Raw genomic sequence first — 27207 nt, 5'->3', positions numbered from 1 at the left:
CAAAAACCAGTACAGATTTATTTTGCACTAGCGATACCACACAAAAAGTGTTATGTTCAATTTTTTTGCTATTTTGACAAAGTGAAAAGCTTCCACAAGCAAGAGGACCAGAATGACAAATGGTCTATAAAATGAAATACATATATTTAGGAATAGCTTACAGAATGAAGAATGTTTTCATGGGCAGAGACAGAAAGAACTATAAGCTGCTTTTCAATATTTGAAGGACATTCATGGTGAATCAGGATGTGTGGCTCCACAATACAAAATTTAAATGACCAGGTGCTACTTTCACAGAATTAACTTTTTAAAAAAATATATTTTTATTAATTTGATAGGAAGGGAGAGGGAGAGAGAGATAGAAACATCAATGATGAGAGAGAATCATTGATCGACTGCCTCCTGCACGCTCCACACTGGGGATCAAGTCTACAACCCGGCATATGCCCTGCCCAGGAATTGAACCAAGACCTCCTAGTTCATAGGTTGACATAACCACTGAGCCTCTCCAGCCAGGCTCATAGAGTTAACTTTTAGCTTAAAAGTGAAAGGAGAACTCATGGGAAAGCTCTCTGAAGTAGAAAGGGCTGCTACATTTGGCTCTGACCTCTCCATCTTTAAAAGGATTTAGGCAGAAACTACATGATCATTTTTGTAGAGGAAGTTAGAGCCTCAAAACGTGGAATAGAAAGCATTTAGTCTTTTTCCAAATATTAAGTCTGAAATTTTGTAAAATCCCACTCACATGTCAAGACACGGAGATCATCATAGCAAGGAAATTGGGTTCCAACCCAGGTTGTGCAAAAGTTGAGGTCAGGAAGCCACAAAAAGAATGTTGCAAAACAAATAACAACAAAAATAAAAAGTGGGAGAAGAGGGCAAAGAAACAAATGTGGCCAGATATTATAAGTCACTGTTGAGACCCTGAGCTAGAAGGTACAAGGACATAAGAAGAGGGAATCCAAAATTAAAGGAAAGCAACAAGAAGTCCCTGAGCCAACACATATGGAGGTAATAGCCAAGGAAATGTCAGATAATACAGAGAATGAGGTGTGAGCCATTGGATTAAGTTGACTTCAGAGACTGAACTACCTCTAGAATTCCAGTCACTTGAGTAAATAAATCCCTTCTTATTTAACAAAAAGGTAGTAAGTACATCAGAGGAAAAATATCTCAACTATTACAGTTTAAAATTGGAAATTTCAAGGCACAGTTTTATAGGCATAAGAGATTTCCTTTAACAAAAAAAAAAACAAAAAAAAAAACAAAAAAAAAACAAAACCTTAATTTCTACAAAATATCAAGGCATGGAAATCTACCTAGCCCACATGTATCTTTCCAAAGCAGTTCTGGGATCATTTGTCCACAGCTAGATCATTAACTTCTGAAACCTAGATTAATGTTCCTGAGAGTTCAACACTATATCTCACTTAACTCATACTCAGTGTGGCAGACTTTGCATTTTATAAGATAATTTTTAAGTAAAACAAAAAGTATTATTTGTTTATTTCAATGCACTTATAATGTGACTTAAAAAATCATATTTATTAATTTATTTGTTATTTCCTTATGTGCTCACACACTAGCACTCACATTAAGGAATAAATAAATAAAGTAAGCAATCTTCTACCTATTATTATAACAAATATAGCTATTATGAGGGACATATGAAAGATACCGTATTTCTTTTAGATAAAGCTTATACTATACATCAAACCAACACAACAGTCCCTTCCATGGGATCTATTTTCCCCAAAGAATGCAAATACTTCCAAAAGGCATTTGATATAGGCACAGAAAACAATTATTACCCCGGAAAAACAGATTTTTTCACATGCTGAAATTTTACATTAGAATTTGAATAACTACTGTTTATAAAAGTACTGGAGGCCTGGTGCATGGATTCGTGTACCAGTGGGGTCACTTGGCCTGACCTGCAGGGATTGGGCCAAAACTGGCTCTCTAACATCCCTTGAAGGGTCCCGGATTGCAAGAAGACGGTTTGTGGACAATGCACCCCAGAATCGGGCTCCCTCCTCTCTGGTACCGGGTGCTTCACCCAAGAACCACAGTTGCCAAGTCACCGCAGCTCAGTAGCTCCTGAATTGAGTGTCTGCTCCCTGGTGATCATTGAGCATCATAGCTACCAGTCGGATGGTCGGACAGTCACTTAGGCTTTTATATATATAGATATCACTTGGGCTACCTGACTGGATGGATGCTCCTGACTCTGAAGTATTTCCAATATTATCAGGAAAAAAATATATCAAGGGACTCTACTAATTTACATTGCCCTGGGATCACTCTCTCACTCTTGGGAAAGATCACTTCATTGTACATGGGTGACCTCAAGATATTGTGAAAATAAAAATGACAAGCTACTTGACAACATCTTCCATAATTGTACTGTCTGCATGTGGTGCCCAGTGTATGAGTATTTGGGCAAGATAAAGAGAATTACAAACTTGATGTTCATCTGAGGAAGATGCAAGACTCCTCCATCAAATGTTTAATAGCAGGTGCAATAAACTTAAATGATTAGCAAAAGTGTAGAAAGACCAGGGAGGGCTAAGGTGACTATCCGTCCTGGTTTGCCAGGGTCTTTAGCAAAGTTTCCCATCTGAAAGAAACAGTCCTGGCTGATCAGGCTGGTTGGTCATCCTTGGAGGACTCTTTTTAATCTAGAAGCTAAACTCTATAGTCTATGAGTAGACATATAGACTCCCCAAACTCCCCAAAAATGACAATAACAGCATATACACACATATACATACATAACCATATGTATGTAAATATACAGTTGACATGGAAAATGGATGGTTTAGAGGTACTAACCTCTTGCAGTAAAAAAATCCACGTATAGTTTTTGACTCCCTCAAAACTTAACTACTCATGGAGGATTGGTTCCAGGACCTCCAACAGATACCAAAGTCCACAGATACCAAAGTCCACTGAATCCTTTACATACAATGGTAAGAACAAGCATATCAAACTGAAAGGCTAACACAGGCCAAATAAACAAGGTTTAATTTTATGTGGGCCGCAAAAAAAAAAAAAAAAAAAAAAAAAAAGCTTTACTTTTCATAGAAACATAGGTTTATTTCAGTAGAGACTTGCTGAATACAAAGGGCTGAAATAAATGAGTAATCTATATTTATAAAAACCTAAGCAACCATTACGACTGAATGACTGGAACGACCGGTTGACTGGTTGCTGTGACGCACACTGACCACCAGGGGACAGATGCTCAATGCAGGAGCTGCCCCCTGGTGGTCAGTGGGCTCCCACAGAGGGAGTTCCGCTCAGCCAGAAGCTGGGCTCACAGTTGGTGAGTGCAGCTGCAGTGGCTGTGGTGGCAGGAGCAGTGGGGCCGGGTAGAGCAGCAGCGGAGCTGGGCCCACCCCAGCTGGGGTTCCTCCCTAGCTGCCTGCTGCTTCAGCTCTGCTACAACCCTCAGGGTCCTGGATTTCGAGAGGGCACAGGCCAGGCTGAGGGACCCCACCTGTGCATGAATTGCTGCACCAGGCCCCTAGGTGTTAACATAAAATAATAGGACATTTTAATAAAAATAATATTTTTTCTTGAACATTCACTTACCAGACACTGAATAACTGTACAAATTAATAAGCATAACACAAATAAACCTATTTTTATTGTTCTCCAAAAGCAAAATATTTCCTGTTGCACACACCAAACAAGTCAGTATAAGACTAATGACATGGCAAGAGGCAATCGCCTGCTAAAATATTCGCTGCTAGAATTAGTGGAAAGAAATGGTGCACCTATGCATAAGGCACATAAGGGAAATGAATGCAACATGATTATAGTAATCAGTCATTAGCGAACATTATTAATAATTATGTATAACAGGATATTATGAAAATTAAGTCACGAAATTTTTATTAAAATGTTTCTTGCTTACCATTATATTGTCTGGGCCGCAAAAACATTCATTGTGGGCAGCATGCTGCCCATGGGCCGCAAGTTTGACATGCTTGGTGTAGAACAATGCATACAGTTAGCCCCCAGATTCCCATCACAGATCAAATGTGATCTGTTGAATCTGAAGATGGGAAACTCTTGAATATGGAGGGCCAAATGTATTTACTGAAAAAAAAACCTGAGTAGTTCAAACCTGTGTTTTCAAGAGTCAACTGTATATTTATTTACACACACACACACACAGATACACACATATGTATCAATGGACTCACATATGTGTCTATGACTCTTTGCTTGATTATTACAAATCCATCTTGATTTCATTGTAGTTCCTGAGTATGCAGACTACCAAATCTTTTCATGGCTGCTGTAATCCATTTATTTGTTAATGGTCCATAGAATATATTTTATTATATCTCCCTACTGTGAAAATTATTCCAGGCCTTTATTTGGATTGGAACCAAGTGGCCAGGGCTTATAACTTCCTTTTATACCTAACTGTTATTCACAGCCAACTCACAGCAATAGCTGACGCATATCCTTTGGCTGAGTTAGGGATGTGGTTGACCATTCCTTAGAAAATGGTGTTTAGATTTTAAGTTGATTAATGTAAAGAGTACTTTTGGCAGATTCAGATACAAAATTGATTTGAGAGAAAATGTGCGTTTACTTTTTTTCTCTCCATTCATGATATTCAAATTCCAAAATGTGAGGAACATGTTGTTTTTATGTTATAATCTTTATTTTCTATAATGCTTAATGGACATTTTTTTCAGTTGTGGTAAATTAATATTAAGTTTTTCATCAACTGTTGCCAAAAATTGGTTTATAATCATTAGTTTATATACACAAATGAGATGTTTCTCATCTCATTTTAAAGATTGAATTCATTTAATGGATTTCTTTTAGAAGCCCATTAGGAAAAGCATATCGTTCTTTGACTAAATTGAAATAATCATTGAATTTTGTTTTTAAATGAGTTGGCCAATTTAGATACATCTAAGGGCTTATCTTGCACAAGGGAGGCAATTTACTAGGTTGAGGGGCAGGGGGAAATACTTGATTATTTTGCTCTTGATCATCATTACCTGTACTGCTATTGAAAGCTTTATATACTCCATCATCCATTGGACCAATGTACCTTTATTTGTTAATTACAAAAATAGTACATGATGCCACCTTCAGTTTAAAATATTTTTAGAAATATGGAAGTATATATGATTTTTTAAAAGGAACAAAAATGTCCTTTACAGCAAACTCTACCCCAACCCAACATCAATTCCCACACCCTGCTCTAAAAGAAACAACTGTGACTAATTTGATGTTTATTTTTCCCATTGATTTTCTATGCATTTATATTTGTATGTATCTGTGTGGCTGCTGAAATATTTTGCAATTATTATTTTAAATATATCTATAATAATAAAAGCATAATATGCTAAGTAGACTGGACATCCTTCAGGATGAAGCCAGGGCTGCAGCTACGGCTGCGAGGGAGGGATCCAGGCAGCCGCTGTGGCTGCAAAGGCCTACTCTTGCACCAATTTCGTGCATCAGGCCTCTAGTAAATAGAATAACATTATATGTTACTATTCTATTATTCCATTTGATTTTTTTTCATTAATGCTATCTTATATATTAATGTGATTATACAATGTTCATTTTAATGGCTGTATGTGTGCTTTGAACTTTAATTAACTGTATCCTGATCTCTGGGCACTTGAGTACTTTCTAATCTTACACTCCTTCAAACACTGTTGCACGAAATAGGCTTACACATATATTTTTATGTACAAGAAGTACTTTTAGCCCTAACTGGTTTGACTCAGTGGATAGAGCGTCAGCCTGCGGACTGAAGGGACCCAGGTTCGATTCCGGTCAAGGGCATATACCTCGGTTGTGGGCACATCCCCAATGGAGGGTGTGCAGAAGGCAGCTGATTGATGTTTCTCTCTCATCGAAGTTTCCAACTCTCTATCCCTCTCCCTTCCTCTCTGTTGAAAAATCAATAAAATATATTTTAAAAAAAGAAGTACTTTTACAAGAACAATTTCTTAACGATTACCTAGCAGGTGAGAAGGCATTTTACCTTTTGAGAAGTGCTGTCAAACTTGCCTTGTAAGAAGAGCTAGATGTCATCCCCCTTTTTTTTTTTTACAATTGCTTGATTTAAGAAAGTGTTTTATTCTGGCTATAATATACTTTTTCTGATTATAGTAAGATGAAATATCTTATGTTTTTGACCAATTATTTTTTCCTTGAACTGCCTATACTTTTCCAAACTTTCTGTTGAGTTGCTTGTTTCTTCCTCATTTCTTCCATCTAGACACAATACTAAATTTGGTTATTATTAATACTAGAGGCCTGGTGCACGGATTCATGCACCAGTGGGGTCCCTTGGCCTGGCCTGTGCCCTCCCGCAATCTGGGACCACTCGGGGGATGTCAGACTGCTAGTTTCAGCCCGATCTCCACAGGCCAGGCCGAGGAACCCCACTGGTGCACAAATCCGTGTACCAGGCCTCTAATATGCATATAAGATCTTTGGTTAATCTCTTCCCACCCTCCCTTCTTCCCCTTCCCTCTGAGATTTATCAGTCTGTTCCATGTTTCCATGCCTGTGAGTTGAGCATCTGCCCCCTGGTAGTCAGTGCATGTCATAGCTACTGGTCAAATGGTCGAATGGTCAGATGGTCACTTAGGTTTTATTCTATATATAGATAACATATGACTTGATTATCCTTAGTTCATTGAGTGTTTTAGAATATTAATTCAACTTCCAAATGTCAAAAACATTTTTAAGCATTGATTTTAAGGAATGCCAGGGTAGTGACGTTTTCTAAAATGAAATATTTAGAGAAATTATCACAATTACTTTGGTTTATGAATATGATTATTTTTCCATGTAATTAATATCTTGGAAATCTTGTCATTTTTCACAAGAAAATGATATCAGCATAGACTAAATAATATGACTATTTCTGAAGTATTTCTTAATAAAGAAATCAGCAGTGTAGCTTCAGCGTCAGGAATTATAAAAATATAGAAGCAAATATTTGGGTTTTCTCTAAGGTGTTGAGAGATCATTATCTCAGGTTCTCTTTCATTTATCCTCCTCCTGGAAGGAATGCCAAGTGTTATAATCTATTTCCAGCGAGTGAGACAAAGAAAGGTTAAATGGCCTTGCAAAACAATCCAGCAAATATAAAGTTTCAGTGACCCATGCAAGGTAACCTATAAATTCTCTACACAAGCTAAATTGTGGTATAAATTTTCCTTTTTCCATTCAAGGTACTCTTTCCTATCACACTGACAGATTTTTAGCCACCTGGTTAGTCCCAGGGTGACTTTGTCATGGGTATAAACACTCAGGCATGTTTTGTGTTTTTTAAAATTTAACTGAAAAACTGTCACTATTATTTGTTCTCCTAAAATTAAATAAATTATCCTTGTGAAGAAGGATACAAGGTTGTTCACTGCAAGCTAACATAGTGCTTTGCGTACACAGATTCTGGCAAATACATGGCCACCTCTATTGCTGATTAACAAGATTTCACACCGTGTACAAACATCTGTTTTCTTTGTTGGCATTGATTTCTTCTTACTCAGCTTAAAACTCCCATTGCTCTAAGTTTCCCCCTGTGTTTGGCCTTCATCTGCAGAAAAATTCGATACCTGTGATTTAATATATCTATTTTTAAACTATGAATACAGAAGTATAGTGTGATGGGAAAAACACATCACAAACAGTGACCAAAGTCACAGCACATCAGAATGTAATTTCTAACTATTCTTTAAAAAAAAAAATAAAAGATCATGAAACATGATTATGTTCATCGGCTATGTGAGTTATTAACAAAATGCCCTTCTCTTGTTCAATGAGAGCACTTTGTTTTGTTTCTTCCATTGGGTTAGATTCTTGCACTACGGTTAAATTGACCAGCGTGGACCTGAGAAATGCATGGCCACAGCACTGAGCTCCTTCGTTTCTGACATGGTGTGGGCAGCACAACCCAACTGGTAGCAAGTGACCCAGAGCCAAACCAAGTCCTCTTCCTGCACCATGATGTTTACAGAGCAAGTGCTGCTTCAAGCCTTGTTCTGCCTCATTTTACACAAGGCTTAACTGAGGTCCCTGAGGCAAGTATTTCACTGCTGGGCCAGTCCTAGAATTGAGGTTTCCCCCCAAATCACTTGTTTTCCAGACAAGGCTCCTTCCACCATATTTTATTGTATTTTCTGTTAGGATCCATCAGTCAGTCAATAAATACTTATTGATCACCGATTTTGTGCCGAGCAACGTGACAGAAGCTGAAAATAAATGTCAACATAGAGTTTAGTCTAGCTGAGACTGTAGCTTAGATACCAAATAAAAGTTAACAATTAAGATACAGCCATGCAAAGTGATGCCTGAAGCACAAATTGATAAATGAGGGAAGAAAAAGGGAAACTGCAGAACAGATGAGTGGTTGCCAGGGATTCAGGAGGGGTAGGAGGGAGGTGGGAATGGCTATAAAAAGTCATATGAGGGATTTTTGTAGTGATCAAATTGTATTTTGTCTATGGTTGTGCATACTCAAATTCACAACTAATCAAATTATATACAAATAAACACACACATGCTCACACAAATAAATACAAGTAAACCTGGAGTAACATGAGTAGGATTGATTGATTGATTGTGTCATTATTAATATCCTGGTTGTGATATTGGACTACAGTGTTGCAAGATAATACCACTATGGGTCAAAGGTACATGGAATCTCTCTGTAGAATTACTTCTACAACTGCATGTGAACTTAACAATTATCTCATTTAAAAATTCAATTAAAATTGGAGGGAAGGGTTTACTAATATAGATTGGTGAATCAGACAATCTTCTGAAAGAAGTCATGTTTTAACTAAGTCCCAGAAGACGAGTTAGGTGAATGAGAAGTGGGAGTCAGGGGGATGGTATTTGAGGAAAAAAGAAGTAGCATATTCAAAGGCCCTGAGCCAGGAAAGCCTGACTAGTTACAGACACTAAGAAAAGATCAGTCTAGTTAAAGTATAGAGAGCAAGAAAGGGTGTCTCAATGTGAGTCTCAAGAGTAAGCAAGGAGCCAGATTTTTGGGGACATTGAAGTCATAATAAGTATTCTTCTTGCTTTGTTTTTTACTTTTCTCCAAAAGTAATCTGTTTTAAGGAAAAGAGTAATATGATTAGATGAGTGTTTTTCTATTATCACTCTGGCTGTAGAGTGCAGATTGAATTAGAAATGGGGAAATAGTGAGTGGGAAGAGAGTACTTGAGAAGCTACAGCAATAATGAAAAAAAAATACAAGTACCAAGCAAATTGATGTCAATATGGATGGAGAAAATAGATGGACTCAGGCTTTATTTAGGAAGTAAAGAAATGGACTGGGTAATTGATTAGATAAATCTATGTCATTTGCTAAAGCCAGAAACTCCTGAAAAAAGGCTGGGGTCAAGGGGTTAGATAGTAAGATCGATTTTTGGAAAGGATGCCTATACCATTTTAAATGGGTCTATGCGTAAGTTTGATTTAATTTTTATTTCTGTAAGTCAATTCCTGTGTAGCAAATCATTCCATAGTTCTTAGAGTCATGTTTTGAAACATAAAAATTGAGTGTATTTTTCTCTTTTTTATATGTCATACCTTAAGGAGGTACTAGCACATCAATCAAAGTTGCAACACAAATATCAACATAATAATATAACATGCATATATACACACATATATAATATATATATGTATCCAAATAAACACACATAAAATTAACATGTTTGTTGACCAATAAGCAGAGCCCAGAAATTTCCCCCCAAAACAAATTCATTGTCAGTGTTTTGGATGGGTATTTGTTCAGTCACATTTGAAGATACCCTCCAAGCATGCCAAACTTGCAGCAAGGCATGCAGCCCGTCAGCCACGAGTTTGACATGCTTGCCCTACACAATTCTGTACACGTTTTTACAACTGTAAGGAAGTTAGTTTGTTTAATAATTCTTGTCTTGTACAATACAGCTCTTGCAATGATGTTGAAGGCTCATCAGGAAGCTATAAATCAGTATTAGAGTAGATTTTTAGTCCTTCAAGCGTTTTACCCGTTTAATAGACTATCAAAACCATTAAAAGCCTTTGAGAAAACTTTCAAGCAAGGGGAAAAGTGCTATAAATCACAGGTTGCTTTGAAATGCCAACATGTTTATGGTACTATTAAAACTAAGAAAAGCTCAAGTTGTGAGTTCCTAAACTAAGGAAATCCCATTACAGCCAATAAAGATTGTTATCCTATCAGAGATGAATATTAACACTGACATAAAATAAGTAATACACACTGATTATAGCTACAATATAGATATAAGAATAAAGGAGATATGTATATATATGTATATGTATATATACATATATATACATATCTCCTTTATTCTTATATATATATCCTTTTATCAGTGAGAAAGTATATGGCATGAGCATGCTTTAACACAGCATGTAAAGTTCATGATATCATGCCATGTTTTCTCAATAAGTTTTGGATTGTTTTCACTGTCTATGTTATAACTATTTTATTAATATTATTCTCAAAATTCACTTCCCTTAAATGATGGTCAAGCATTATCAGAAACCATGCCAAGAATTGGATCATCCCAAGAACCTACCCCAGAAGAGGTTCTTAGATGGTGTTTGCCTTATTGTTGTTCTTGATGATTGAATGGCCATTTTTAATAGAATCACCTATAGCATATGTAACAGAGAGGTAGATGGCTGAGAGAAATATTATATACCAGACACTACACAGAACATAGAAGGAGCTGCGTTTACATTGTGAGAAGAAATGTTGTGTCTGCACACAAAGTGGGTTGAAAACATATCAGTACAATGAGAGACAGAGAAATACTGAGTTTCTGCATTTTACAGAACTAATTGGTATGCAGTCATCAGAAATGGAGTACTGTATTGAAAAGGACATTCAGCATCCCATGAAACAAATGTGGCAAAATGAAAGCAGCAGCAATCTCTGCCAACAATACTTATACCCATAGCCAGAAAACAGTCTTAAGCTTTTACAACACAACACAGCACCACACAGAGTTATTCCGGCCTATCACAATTCCTTCAGACGGCAGTGCCTTCAGCGAGCTTACTTTGCAAACGCTCAACAGTACCACTTCAAACAACTACCCAAATGGTCTGAACTATCTGAAAATAATTGAGCCACAAAGCCAGTCTTGGTTTAGTAAGGTTGTGACATTTTAGAGGGGCTTTTCATTTCTTCCTTTCACTAACTGATTTGGTAGATAACAAAATGAAAATTTCTGTCTTACCAGGCTTTTAAAAGTATAGTCATCTCTTAATTCTTCTAAACAAATTATATCCAAAGTTTTGACCAGTTTTCAATATATTGTACCATGGAACAGAAAGTGCTTACTTATTTGGCTGGTGTTAATTTAACTTTGTTATATGTTAGGCACCAGATGTTTTCTTAACTGAGTGCAGTGTTAATAAATTGTACTTGGGCATTCTGAATAAAAGCTTCACTTTAGGATTTCGTAGCATCAGTGTGTAAAACATGAGCCTTTTCTAAAAACTTGTTTTTCTTGTAAATGGGAAATACATCCCGATTTTACATTAACTTACAATTAAATTTAATTATGATGGACTTAGTATTGATTTGAAATATTTTATGCATGGCCACTTGCAGCCAGAGCTATTATATTATTTGGTAAGCTTCTGGCCATATTGTATCCCTTTGATTTTACCAAACAATTTATTGGCTAAGCAGTCTTTCTTTTGAAAAATATTTATGAATTTGTCAAACACAGACACATATTAGGAGTATCTCAGTACATATTTCATTGCTTCAGCTGCATCTCTTTTCCTCAGTCATAAAATATTTCTAAAACATCTCTAATGAAATTAACTTTAAGACAGACATTAAATAATCACTATACTCATATACATGATATCATCAAATTTTAACTGGGTACATTTCTTCCAGCTCAAAGATCATATTCCCTGTCATTTCTTGCAGCTTGACATACCACAGATTTAAGGTATTCCCAATGAGATGTAGGTAGGAAAGTGGAAATGTCCTCATAGGAATAGGGTGTACCTTCTTTGACTTTACCTTCTTCCAGATGCTTTGCAGGTAGATATAACAGCTGGACCTTCTAGAGCCATCTGGGAACGTACTCATCATGGAAAGCCACATGTGGGGAAGCTGTGGTCTCTGATAGCAAAACGTCCCAATTATTGTGTCCACTTTATTGAACTGAGAGTCATAAATTCCTATTTTGCTCAATGCACTATGGTATAGGTCAGTGGTCAGCAAACTGCGGCTTACGAGCCACATGCGGCTCTTTGGCCCCTTGAGTGTGGCTCTACCATAAAATACCACGGCCTGGGCGAGTCTATTTTGAAGAAGTGGCGTTAGAAAAAGTTTAAGTTTAAAAAATTTGGCTCTCAAAAGAAATTTCAATCGTTGTGTTATTGATATTTGGCTCTGTTGACTAATGAGTTTGCCGACCACTGGTATAGGTCTTTGTAACTTGCAGCCAAACAAAATTCTAACTAATAGAACAGCAGTACCTGCTAACACTGATGTGCTGAAAACATTGAGTGTAAATAACTTTGTAAATAAATATAATATCCTTATTTTCAATAGGTTTAAAATGTATTTTTATTTATGCAGCTCAAATTATTAAATTTACTGTGAAATTTGGAACAATAAATCATTCATACAACACCACACAAAATTAAAATTACATTGAACATTTTCACTGTCTCCATATTTTTACTCACTAGACAAGACAAAAAAAGCCACTGACACATTTATCTGTCCATCTAGGGCAGATAAATCTAAGCAAATAAATCTAGGAAAGATTTATTCCCACTATGCAAATATAAAGTTTGAAACTTAACATATAATGAAAAATTATGTAATATTTAACTGAAATGAACATGTAATACCATTAGGATCAAAATTTAACTTGGTTACAGAGGAGAGCTTCAAATATTGAGTTGGGACACCATATTTTCTGTCTTTTGGGGTGCAGATTGACAGAAGAAAGAAAAATACTATAAAGAACCAAACATTATGAGAAAGAATGGCGAACAGATTTCCTGTGCAAATAACCTCATTTTATCTGGGATACATAGTACAGTACAGGGTTGGCCTCCCTGCCAGAGAAATGGGAATTTCCCAAAGCAAGATGCTGAGCAGGCATCCATGTAGCCTCCCAGGATCAGAGAGGTGTAGTGGAGTGCAGAATTAAGAAGACCCTCAACTGCAAATTCGTATGGGTGTGGAGGCCTGCATTTTGCTAGGGAGAGGAATTAACCATGCTAATAGTTTCTCAAGGAGTCTATGATATTTAAAAAGTTAAAAAGGACCTGAATCTTCAGAGGTTGAGTGCTCTGTTTTACTGATTTTTTCCTACTTTCATACAAAATTTTGTACTAGTGAATTTGCATTTTTACATAGATGCCCATGCAGCCCGTATCTGCCCTTGCTTCTGCACCTGGTGATTATGCAAATGAGTGAAGACATGCTACATTTCACACACTTAGGTAACAACAGAACTATTTTCTTCTGTGGAATGTCTAGCAACCAGTGTATTGCAAATGATTTGGTAATACCAATGCAATGGAAGCATACAGTGTGGCAAAACAGAACAAACTAGATTTACAGCAACATTTTCAGAAAACATTACTTCTAGTTCAAAATATGTTCCACCCATTCTCTTGGTTATGGAAAGCAAGTAAAGCTTTTAGAGTGTGGAAGTAGCATGATGGTTGTGATATTTCAGAAAGATGGATACTGGCATGTGGAGTTGCTCTGGGCATGGAAGAGAACATTGGCAGGGAGATCAATTAGAAGACTATTGTAGTGGAACAGGTAGAACTGATAAAGACCTTATCTGGCTGGAAGGACAAAATGAGGAGAGAGAAGGGAAGAATTTGAGAAATGTTGCAAAGAATGGCATAACAGTACTTAGTGATGGTTAGATATAAAGGGAGACAATTCAAAAAATGTTGCTTTCCTGATGCACCCGTGTTTTTGATGGATTGGTGGGATCATATGTATAAACTATGCACAGTTTCAAAAGTTGTAAAAAAAACTTTTTTTTTTTTTGCTTTGAAATGGCTAGTGCCAACAAACCCTCTCCAAGCATCATTCTACTAATTTCTGATTGCCACAGTTTTCTTAAAGAGATGGATTATTTTAAAAATTAAAATTTCAAAAGTATCTCTGTATTTTTGCAAACATTTCTCTAATGGGGATATGAAAGTCATATCTCAGAAGTTGTGTTTCAATCAAGTGTTTAAATTTAAATTTTATATCTCTCCTATCTCCAAAGTAAGAAATTTTATATCTCTCCCATCATCAAATTTTATATCTCTTTATCCTAAAGAGATAGGCCCATTAAAAACTAGATAATGTATTGCTGCAGAATAAATTACCCTGTTGGGGGTCCAATTAGCAAACACCATACAACTTTAAGTTAGATAATAGGTATTATTCTTAACTTTGCCTCATTTTTTTCTCTCAGTTAAGGAATCATGACATATTCATTTCTACTCTAGGCACATTCCTCTAAAAACTCAACTACCCAGAAGGAAAGCTGTCTATTCCTCCTCTAGGTCAAAACTTAGCTGTTTTATGTTACCTACAGCCGGGAAGAGCCATTATCAGTATCTAAATTTAGTTCTTGGCTGTCAGGTTCTCTCATTAGCATTGTACTGGAAAAAGTACTACTTGAAATCACTCATCCTACTATAAAAATTGGCTTTTAAAGCCAGTCACTAAAAGATGCAAATATGTTTGCTATTTCTGGCTCTCTCCACCATATCCCCGGCTTCTACTTTGCCTCCTTCCTGCTCCACATTATCAACCAATTCCTAGCATTCCTTCTGCTCACCTGCTATTTCACAAAGCATCAGTGAGAAAGTTTATGGACTTAATTCTTAACTGCAACATCAAACTAAAATTACTTTAAAATAAAATAGTGAGAGTTTAACAAATGAAATTGATGTCATGGGCACTATAAGTTTTATATATTCTGTCCCACACCAGCGTCATGGAACCCTCCCATGTGGCCTTTTTATTAAATGTAGTTTGTCCTATTTACAGTGTAAAGCTTTTACTATATATTATTACTAGAGGCCTGGTGCATTAAATTTGTGCATGGGGGTGTGTCCCTCAGCCCAGCCTGCACCCTCTACAATCTGGGACCACTCAAGGGATGTCTGACTGCCCGTTTAGGCCTGATCCAGGTAGGATCGGGCCTAAACGGGCAGTCAGTCATACCTCTCACAATCCACGACTGCTGGCTCCCAACTGCTTCCCTGCTTGCCTTCCTGATTGCCCCTAACCGCTTCTGCCTGTCAGCCTGATCACTAACCACTCCCCTGCCAGCCTGATTGATGCCTAACTGCTCCCCTGCCAGCCCTTTTGCCCCTAACTGCCCTCCCCTGCAGGCCTGGTCACCCCTAACTGTCCTCCCCTGCAGGCTTGGTCGCCCCCAACTGCCCTCCCTTGCAAGCCTGGTCCCTCCCAACTGCCCTCCCCTGCGGGCCATCTTGTGGTGGCCATCTTGTGTCCACATGGGGGCAGCCATCTTTGACCACATGGGGGCAGCCATCTTGTGTGTTGGAGTGACAGTCTATTTGCATATTACTCTTTTATTAGATAGCATAGAGGCCTGGTGCAAGGGGGGAGGGGAACAGCTGGTTTTCCCTGAAAGATGTCCTGGATCAGGGTGGGGGTTGCCTTGGGGCGTGGGGCGGCCTGGGCTAAGGGCCTGTGGTGGTTTGCAGGCCAGCCACACCCCCCGGCAACCCAAGCGGAGGCCCTGGTATCTGGGGTTTATTTATCTTCTATAATTGAAACTTTGTAGCCTTGAGCGTAGGCCTGGGCTGGCCAGGGCGGCAGGGAAGCTTGGCTTCCTCCATTGCCAGGGGCAACTCAGGCCTCCTGCTTGCTGCAGCTCCGTGGCCGCAGCCATCTTGGTTGGGTTAATTTGCATACCACTCCTGAATGGCTGGTGGGTGTGGTTTGTGGGTGTAGCAGATGTATAGTCAATTTGCATATTATTCCTTTATTAGATAGGATTCTCCCTATGTCTTTTTTTTTAAAATATATTTTATTGATTTTTTACAGAGAGGAAGGGAGAGGGATAGAGAGTTAGAAACATTGATGAGAGAGAAACATCGATCAGCTGCCTCTTGCACACCTCCTACTGGGGATGTGCCCGCAACCAAGGTACATGCCCTTGACCGGAATCGAACCCGGGACCCCTCAGTCCGCAGGCCGACGCTCTATCCACTGAGCCAAACCAGTCAGGGCCTCCCTATGTCTTTGACATTGCTGATTTAATAATGGGGGGGGGGGGGGAGTGGTCAAAAACAGCCAACACATTTCCATTTTACACCATGATTTATGGGTAAGAACATAGTTGTTGCAAGATGTTTAAAAATGTGTCACAAAATATGGGTTACCGAGTTAATCATAGGTTACATTAATGATCAACTCACCATTTAGCACATTTTTTGTTGTTGTTCTGAGGATATTTAGTAGAAGGAAGAGTTGGTTCTAGCTAGATTGTTTTATGCATTTTGATACCAATCATTCTCAAAATCAATCTGGACTCAATTTTGATCTTTGTTTACCAAAGCAGGTTTTTCAAAAATTTAAGAATCACTTTAATAAGTGAATTTTATGTGATATTTGTTCATGCAAGATAGATAGATAGATAGATAGATAGATAGATAGATAGATAGAATGAAACAACAGACAATAAGCTCCCTGGAATTAAGGATTGTGGGTTTTTTTCCTCCTCTTTATTTCTGGTACTTCTATAATATTTCTTAACACTCAATAGTACCACCAATGTGATGAACAAGTGAATTAATAAAAAGTGAGTGAGTGAGTGAATGAGTCTACCATGTTTCTCATAATCTAAGATCCTGGAGCAAGAGAAGAATGCCATATAGTCTGAACACATTTGCTAAATTTGGATGCTAATAGTAGTTTATGTAAAATAAAACCACTTACCAACTAATTACAAAACTTGAGTTGTTTGGGTTTCCTTTCTTTTTCTTTTCTTTTTTTTTTTGCAGGGGTCAGGAGGAAGGAGTCTTGGTAATAATAGTACTTTTACCTAATCTTATTTACCTACAAATGACTGGCTATGAAGAAGAGTTATTAAAAAACAAAACAAAACAAAAAAAACTATTAGCCTTTGAACATTTTAAATAAAGTTTTCCAGAGTACAATGAAATTTGTTATGTGCTTAAATCTTCTGCTAAACTTTCCGTGTTATAAAAATTTTCCCTTTCCACATTGCAGCAAGGTTACTGGAGAAAGTCAGGTAATATCACTGATTAAATTCAAGGTAAATGAATGTCATTTGTTCTCAGCTGTCCATCTGCCTATTTGATTTTCGCAGGACATTTTGTTGTGTTTTTTTTTTTTCAAATCATCTGCCCTCTCTTAACCCCCACAATTTCTACATTGAACTCTGACTGGACTGAGATAAAGGCCATCATAATTTGAGCTCTCTGAATTTTCCTCAAAACACTCATCTACTCTTTATTTCCCTCAGACACAGGAGGAAATATCTTCCCCTTTCTTCAATTCTTTCTAATAAAATCATCCAGAGATGCTCTTGAAAACTCTTCTTCCCAGACCTTGCACCATCAATTACCTCATTATCTCTTCCTCTTTAATCTTTCCATCCCCACCCACTCAACTCTGCCTACATAATGCTTCCTTGTTCTAAAAATCCTACCTTCAATTTTGCATCTTTGCAACAAGCAGTCTTATCTCTTCCCTCTTTTTTTTTTTTTTTTTTTTTATCATGGCTCTCCACAATCTCTACTCGATACTTTCATTTCCTCTCCACTTGATCAATAATGACTTGCAACTACTGCTTCCCAAGGCCAGCAGTTACTTTGTAAAGGCCAACTAAGATCGCATTTTCTCAATTCTTTCTCTTCAGTCTTCTACAGTACCTAAACTAGTTTATCCGCCTATACTTTTTGCATTCTCCAGACGGACTGCCTTGTTACATGATCAATACTGCACTTTGTGCCTCTGAACTTTGAAGTACGCCCACTTAGAATTTCCAACTGTTCCATTTCCCTCTTTACCATGTAAAGATCAAATGCTTTTATTTGATGAAAACGATCCCTCACTACTGTAAAATTTCAAGTCTCAATTTTACTCTCGTAAAAAACTTAAATTATGTTATGAGTAAGTAGTAAAAATGCTGCATCTCTCTTACTTATATAGTGAACTGCATGAGGGGTAGTAAGCTTTATATATCTTTTTTTATCTTTGCGTCAACATTGTGATAATTGAGGTCCCATCAAACACCCAAGAGCGTCCCATGTTTAACCACAAAGAAGTTGCTGATTGACTGAGTGATAAATGCAAAGACTTAATTAACTTCCAAAATATAATCACATGATGTACAAACAGAAAGTAACGTAGTTTAAATAAATGCCTTTATTGCTTGAAAGCAAACTATTCTAAGATAAAATTTGTTCAAACAAAGTTGCATGTCTTTATTTTGATGCAAACTGAAGAATCTTAAGAGACTTTATTCTCTAAATTGTCCCCTTTGGGCAAATTGTGATTAGTCAGCTCAAACTAAAGGACAAACATTAATAATAATAATAATAATAAGAGTAATTTATAATCTGTCTTTTGTACCACTTGTCTAAGGAAACTATGAGAATATGAACTTCTGTGCCAAACTGGAATGTTTCACAATCAGAAACTATGTCTCTAGTTTTTCTAAGCAACTAAGAGAATGCTTGTGATCAAAATGGAGTATTGCAGCCCCTTTCATTAACATTTGGTTATAACAGAGCTTTATATTTGCTTAATTAATTTAACATTTTCTATGAAATGTTTTATGATGCATGTCCATCTTTTTATATCCCTGTACAATGTAAATACAAAGATCTATATGTAAGGATTGCACCCTTACAAATATTCATTGGTTAACATTTTAATTTATTACAAAATTACCTATTGAGTACCTGCTGCATGCATAATACTTCAGGTGTTTTGGAAATATAAATTAGACAAAAATCTTGCTCTTTAGGGACTCTCAATATAATAGAGAATACAAGAAATATACACAAATAGCTCTGATTAAAGGTTGAGAGTGATATGTCCCGCAAGAGCATTACAGATGAAATGCCATGGGAGGTCTTGAAATAATGAGGTTCTTTTCACAGCAGGAAGGAACAAGAAAGGCATCACAGAAATGTGGAATTTGAGCTGATCTTTTAACAATTGGTATAATTTGGACATGTGGGGAGAATATTTCAATTAAAGGAAATAAAATGAAAAGAGGCAAAGGGGTCATTTCAGAGTGTCTATGTTCCTGCTTATGGTAGAAACAGAACACAGAGACAGAGAAAGGACTGCCAAAAGTGGTAGCAATTAAACACTTGAGTGGTGATGAGGTATCTCTCCTGGCCTATGAAGGCAGTGGGTCCACAGTCCTGACTTCCTTGAACCTGACCGAGGAGGCTTTCAGTCTGTAATGACTGTATTGCCCACTGAGCAGATGCACCTCAGTGAAAGAAGAGGGGAGAATCAGGAGTGCAGACTCTCTCTCTCAGCTGTAACCTTATTTAGTGTAATGAAAATCTGACACTGCTGATTTGAGCAACCCTGTCTCCACTCCCATTTATCATCATAAACACCAATATTCCATCCAGACAAAGCCTTTTGAGGTCAGGCTTAAATCATATGGCAAACAATGGAATGAATAATCACCAATGCCATCAGCTTTTGTGCTAGGTGCTTTAACTAAACTATATAATGCTTTCACTTAAGTAAGGCCTGGATTAAGGTTATAACAGACAATGGACAGAGAGGATAATGGAGAGGTAGAAATGGTAAACTTGTTGACTCATCAAATAGTTGGTGTGGTAGCCAGTTCCAAGTTTGCCCTAGTGATTCTGGCCTCTTGGTGGGATTAGTGGTCTTATAATAAGAGAAACCATAGAGCATTATCTTTTTTTCTCTCCCTGGATAAATAAAGAAGAGATCCTATTAGCCTCAGAGAGAAGGAACCAACTATAAGCCATGAGAGCCGTTTTGCACTTTTATATTGGATTTACAGCCTCCAAAACTGCCAGAAATAAATTTAAGCCACTCAGTCTATGCCAGCCGTGGGCAAACTACGGCCCGCAGAGCCAAAAGAGCGGAGGGTTCTCTTGCTCTCCCCTCCGCTCCTTCACCAGCAGCAGTGTTAACATGGCAACTTCGGGAAACACGGCCGCAGCTCCCTCTTCTGAGTGGGCGGATTTATATCCGCCCATTCAGTAGAAGGAACAACCTCTCCATCTTCCAGAGGCTCCTTGTAATGCCCGCGGACGTGTCCCCCGACATCACCCTGGGAATGCGTAGACACATTATCGTGGTGATGTAGGGAGACACGCCCCTGGAGAGCACAGTATCAGAGCATTAGCTAAAAAGGAGACCAACAACACTGTTCCCACTGAAGTTGATGTTTTAAAGACCAAAAACCTTTCAACCCAGTCTACATTGCCATCTACATCTACGTCCCGGGCATAATTTGGAAGTTGCACTAAAGAAAATGTCTAATTTACTGTTTACACATTTTGTTCTTTTCTATTTGTTTTAGTTTTAAATTATTTTATTATATTTAAGTTTAATTTGAAAGGCTTTTGTACCTTTCCTTTGTTAGGCAATTTTATTTTGCCTTTGCCATCTTCAATATAAGGTATGTTATTGTGCTATGATTCCTCCATTTTTTGAAGTTTCAAATTATAATAATTAGTGTTTACATTCTTCTTGTTAAAATGTTTGAAATGAATAAAACTATTGAAATAAAAAAAAACAGACCGTACCCTTTTATGTAATGATGTTTACTTTGAATTTATATTAGTTCTCACAAACACTCCATCCATGCTTTTGTCCCAGCCCTCCGGTCCAGTTTAAGAACCCATTGTGGCCCTCGAGTCAAAAAGTTTGCCCACCCCTGGTCTATGCTATTTGGTTCTGGCATCCCAGTTAACTAATATAGTAATCCAATAGAAATTGTGGAGCTGAAAAGTACAGTAACTGAAATAAAGGAAATATTAGATAGCTTCAAATGCAGATTAGAGTAGACAGAAGAAATATCAGCAAATCTGAAAATCAAATAATTGAAAGTACCCAGTATGAAGAGTGGAAAGAAAAAAAGTGAAGAAAAGTGGACAAAATCCAAAGGAAATTATGGAAACTATCAAATTAACCAATGTGTAAATGATGGGAGTCTCTGAGGTAGAAAAGAGAGAAACAAATGAAAGAAAAAACAAAAAAAACACTACCTAAATTTGTTGACATTAAATAACTGTATGAATCCAAGAACCTCTAAGAATTCCAAGTAGGATAAATGCAAAGAGATCCACATTGGAACACTTTGCAATCAAAGTTGAAAGCCAAAGAAAAATAGAGAATCTTATACATTACTGACAGAAATATAAAATGGTTCAGTTGCTGTGCAAAACAGTTTGCAAGTTCCTCTCACGGAAGGCCCTGATCAGCCCTGATTGCCGGCCAGGCCTAGGGACTCTATCTGTGCACAAATTTCGTGCACTGGGCCTCTATTACATATATATATATACACACGCACACCACACACCACACACACACACACACACACACACACACACACACACACACACTGAGTGGTGAGATTATTATGATCTCTGAAAGTATAATAATCTGGCCACTCAGTGTATATCCTATATAATAAAAAGGCTAATATGCAAATTGTCCCCTCGACCAGGAGTTCAACCAGCAGGCAGGCTGGCCAACTGCCCATGTCCCCTCCCCCTGGTCAGGCTGGCCGGATCCCACCCATGCACCAATTCATGCACTGGGACTCTAATATATATATTAGTGCAATCTGGCCACTCAGTATAATCTGGCCCAGTGCAATCTCAGTATATATATATATATATATATATATATATATATATATATATATATATATGTAAGTGTATGTGTGTGTGTATACATACATGTGTGTGTGTGTGTGTATATATATATATATATATATATACCATATATATACTGAGTGGCCAGATTATTATGCTTTCAGAGGTCATAATAGTCTGGCCACTCAGTGTGTGTGTGTATATATATATATCACAATTTATTTATGCTAATATGTATACAATGGAATATTACTCAGTCTTAAAAAGAATGAAGTACTATTACATGTTACAGCATAAATGAACTTTGAAAACATGCTAAGGGAAAGAAGTCAGATACAGAAGACTGAATACTGTATGATTCCATTTATACAAAATACCCACAATAGGCAAATCCACAGAGACAGAACTTAGACTGATAGTTCCAGGGGAAGGAAAATAGGGAAATTTTGATTAAGGTGAGGGGTGTTACTTTGGAGAGATGAAACTATTTTAAAACTAGATAGAGTTGGTGTTTGTACAGCATTGTAAATATGCTAAATGTCAATGAAGTAATTGTTCACTTTAAATTGGTTAATTTTATGTTATGTGAATTTTACTTCAATGAATTATTTTAAAAATATAGACTCATGAGCCATATTTCCAGAAAGGAGTGCAATATTACCTCACTGCAGAATTGATTAGAGCTGTTAGTGACAATATATATGGTAACTATAGTCTTCACTCCATCTCTACTACCATGCCTCAACATACACTATTTGGAAAACTGAAAACTGTTCTGGTACAAATAGATTCAGTCTTTGTCATTGAAACTTTACAGCAAACACAACACCATATAGTAATCAATCTGGTCCCCTCTATTTATGAGTATGTTTTAGAAAGTTCAGATTTTCTCTTTCTGCAGTGACATACCCAAATCATAGATAATGTAAGCTAGTGTGTTACTACAATTCTTGATTGCTGTCTTAGAAGTGTGGGTTGTTTTTATTTTGTTTGATCGTCTGATACCCTAAATAGGTCAAATAAGCAGTAAGCAATTCAGATTTCTTCCAGAATTCAGTTTTTTCAGAAGAGAGGCTTATTACATTACATGGAATTCTGATTACCGAAGATGAGATTTGTATCCTAAATGATCTGAAATTTGCTTAAAGTTTAAGAGGTCATTATTAATGAATTTAAGATCCTGTGTGTTTCTGGGTCTGTATTTTCACTGTGACATACAGATACTTCAAAAGACTTGATCTTTGCCTTGTAGGTCTTTCTCTATTAATAAAGGATAACAAAATACCAAATATAAAATTTTAATAACTAACTCTATGCTTTTATCATAAAACCCTGTCTAGTCAAAATTCACAAATGTTTTTTTAAAAGATTTGAAACCATATTTAATAGCAGACCAGCTTTATGTCTTGGTAGAAAATACAGAAAATATTTTTTTATGTGTAAATAAAGAAAATGGTTGCATAGGTTATATGCTCTTATCCCTAGTACAAGTTCTCTGTTAGCTACATTTTAGAGTTAAAATAACAACAAACCCACCAAATAAGACAAACAGCTCAAAAAATTCAAAAATATTAAAAAGACTATGTGCAAAGAAGGTATGCCCTCATTCTCTTTAACAGTGTCTTATTTACTATTAATAAATAAATTATGTTTATCTTTATCCAACCTCCATTTCCTCAAGGCACATTGCACTTTTGATTCCCTATTCTTCAAATATTTTCTTCATTCTCTCTTTATTGAGGTTCGATCACTAACACTATATTATATACTTACTAGAGGCCTGGTGCATGAATCATGCACCAGTGGGGTCTCTTGACCTGGCCTGCAGGATCGGGCCGAAACTGGCTATCCAACATGCCTCGAGGGGTCCTGGATTGCAAGAGGGTGCAGGCCACACCAAGGGACCCCACCGGTGCACAAGCGGGGCCAGGGAGGGATACAGGAGGTGGGCCAGCCAGGGAGGGACCGCAGGAGGATTCCATGGCAGGACCCCATCAGCAAGTTACTTTACCAGTTGGAGCGTCTGCCCCCTGGTGGTCAGTGTACATCATAGCAACTGGTCGACCAGTAGACTGTCTGACCCTGGTGGTCAGTGCACATCATAGTGAGCAGTTGAGCGGCCTTAGCATACCATTAGCATATTATGCTTTGATTGGTTGAACAGCCAACCAGATGACCAGACACTTAGCATATTAGGCTTTTATTATATAGGATGTGCTTACTGTTTATCTATCCACTAAAATATATGCACCATGTAATATCAAAGTTTGTCCTGTTCACTGCTGAATCCTCATCACTTAGTACCTGGCACAAAATAAATGCTCAATAATTACTCACTGAAAGAGCTGTTAAATGAGTTCTCTTAAATATCTTATTTTCTTTTCTTTTTTGTTTTATAATGTAAGTAATACATTATAGAGGTATTCCATGGTATAATCCTATATAATAAAGAGGTAATATGCAAATTGACCATCATGCCCTCACACAAGATGGCTGCTCCCATGTGGTCACAAGATGGCCACCACAAGATAGCCAGCAGGGGAGGGCAGTTGTGGGTGAACAGGCCAGCAGGGGAGGGCAGTTGGGGGCAAGTGGGCCGGCAGGGGAGCAGTTAGGCATTGATAAGGCTGGTAGGGGAATGGTTACAGGGTGATCAGGCTGGCAGGCAGGTGAGCGGTTAGGAGCCAGCAGTCCCGGATTGTAAGAGGGATGTCCGGGTCTAAATTGGCAGTTGGACATCCCCCGAGGGGTCCCAGGTTGGAGGGGGTGCAGGCTGGGCTGAGGGACAACCCCCCCCCCCCCCGTGCACAAATTTCATGCACCGGGCCTCTAGTATATATATAATACAACATTACATATATTTTATGTACATATGACATACTATATATTTGTATGCACACACAGACCCACAGATACACACACAGACACCTATTGGGGAGAGATCTTCAAAACTGTTTACTGATGGCTTGGAGACCATTGAACTAGAAGATAATCAGATCCAAATTTTCTGGTCCTTCCAGGGAGTATAGACATCTGAGTGTACACAATCAAATCCATCATCTCCATCTGCAGTCATCCAGCTGAGAGCCCTTTGTGGCTAAAACAAGCTATTTCCTGGATGAATTCATTACCAACACGCCACCAGAATAGCTTGGAATATAGATGTTTCAATGACTAAAGGAATGTTAAAAAATATGGTCATCCCTGTGAGTCAAAAAATGCAAATGAAGCGGTATTGAAGAATAAATTAATTTAAAGACAAGCCATTTCCTAGGACCAGCAGTCACAATAAAAACCTTGTTCAAATGTGGGCAAGTGTTCACTATGAATTTGTCCAGGAACTTTCAGGAGAACAAGGGTGGCAGGTAACAGGATGTTGGCATTTCCATCTTCTGACAGGAAAATGGCAGAATTGCCCTATATTTGGAGAATACTGGGACTTCAGTAGACTTCACTGGCAGAATTCCTTTGTCAAGCTTTGGAAATTCTAAGTATCCCCTATCTCAGAAACCTCCCAACCTCTCCTTTCTTTCAAGAGGAAACTAAAATACTTCTTGCTACAAATTATGGTGGATGATTTCATGTCAGAAAACTTCTTTTAGTGATGTAAGTAACCAGAATAATGATAAAAGAAAAATGTATTGCTTGTATCAATATTTTTAAATGACATTGCTTCAAATTAAGTAAATTAATTATTATTGAGGCATGCCTCTATGCACCACATATGTACACTATATATATATAAAAGCCTAATATGCAAAGTGTCCCCTCGGGAGTTCAACTGACCAGGAGTTTGATTGCACACTATGATATGCACTGACCACCAGGGGGCGGCGCGGAATGAAGGAAGGCCCTGGCCAGCAGCTGGCAGCCACTAGGAACCCTACACATGCATGAATTTGTGCACTGGGCCTCTAGTGTACTATATATATACATGTATACATAGATACCTTTATGTTCATATCGTCTATAGTTTTTTATAGGCTGGCATAAATTTCTGAGTTTATCTTCTAGTTTGCAAGTCATTGAGTTTTTAGGAAATATAGTGCCATGTTTAAGTGATACATTTGGAAACAGTGATTAATCAAAGGTGTAGTATGTCCTATAGACCTCACTTGAGATTGTGAGGAAAATTCCAGAAAACAAAAGCTTTTGCTTGCTCCTAGTTGTCTAAAGCTTGCCCTTCATGAACTACACTGTACTTTTATCATTGTCTCTCCTTAGGCACTCTATCTATTGTGACCTATTTTGAAATTTGATGATCTTTAATAACCACTTCAAATATACAATCAAATATATAAAACATTCTTCCCTAATGTATATCTTTATTCTGGAAGCTATTTTACTACCCATTAGCTATGTTGATGTGAAGAACAATGACAAATTATGCCCTGATTTAGTGTGTTCTAGTTCATGATCTCAATCACTAAGTGATAATAAAAAATAAAAGTTCTCCCTTATTTGATATTTATTGATAAAGGATAACCTGAAATTATCTCCAAAACCAAAGATTTAAACTTGCTCATCTCTGGATTAGTATCCAGAAAGTATTTTTAAAGAAAAGTACCAAAAATATTTTTCAAATAAATGTTTTATCTGAAAAAATTTTATATATTTTACTTAAACAATTAGTACATATTCTAAATTGATTTAATTTTCAAATAGAACATAGTCATGAAGCATTTGAACTTCTTACATTCAATAAGTAAGAATATTTACTTTTCTCAGTGGATACAGCGTCAGCCTGTGGACTGAAGGGTCCCAGGTTCGATTTTGGTCAAGGGCACATGTCTGGGTTGTGGGTTGATCCCCAGTGGGGAGCGTGCAGGAGGCAGCCCATCAATGAGTCTCTCTCATTATTGATGTTTCTATCTCTCTCTCCATCTCCCTTCCTTTCTGAAATCAATAAAAATATGTTTAAAAACAAAAGAATACAGAAATATATAAATGAAACCTAATATCTCACCACAGCTAGTTATTCTGCACTTATTGGAGTATGATTCTTTAAAAAGTATGCATCAGTTTTATTATTTTTTAGAACTTGCCCTGAAAATAGAAAATGCTATATATGGTTTATTCCACCATAAACCCAAGGCCATCGGGAACTTTCCTGGGTATTTACAGCTGTCATTTCCCTACTTCTCACTCACTGTTATTTGATCTCCATCCTAGCAACCAGAAAAAGGCTTATGGAAGAAAAAAAGTAACTTATGCATATAGTGGTAACTAATACTGAGTCATTCTCATAGAGGGCCCGTTTGGTATTCCCTTGGAACCTTGTGAAAAATGCAA

The 27207-nt window shown here is 37.4% G+C and overlaps 1 protein-coding gene across 2 annotated transcripts in view; it reads right to left on the bottom strand.

The window, feature by feature from the left end:
• NALF1 (NALCN channel auxiliary factor 1) overlaps window positions 1–27207 on the bottom strand; it is a 584686-nt gene that overhangs the window by 81738 nt on the left and 475741 nt on the right. The window lies entirely within an intron of this gene.

This window comes from Plecotus auritus (genome assembly GCF_963455305.1).
Source record: "Plecotus auritus genome assembly, chromosome: 3".
NCBI lineage: Eukaryota > Metazoa > Chordata > Mammalia > Chiroptera > Vespertilionidae > Plecotus > Plecotus auritus.
Note: the sequence above shows the minus strand (reverse complement) of the source record. Positions and strands in the feature narration are given on the sequence as shown.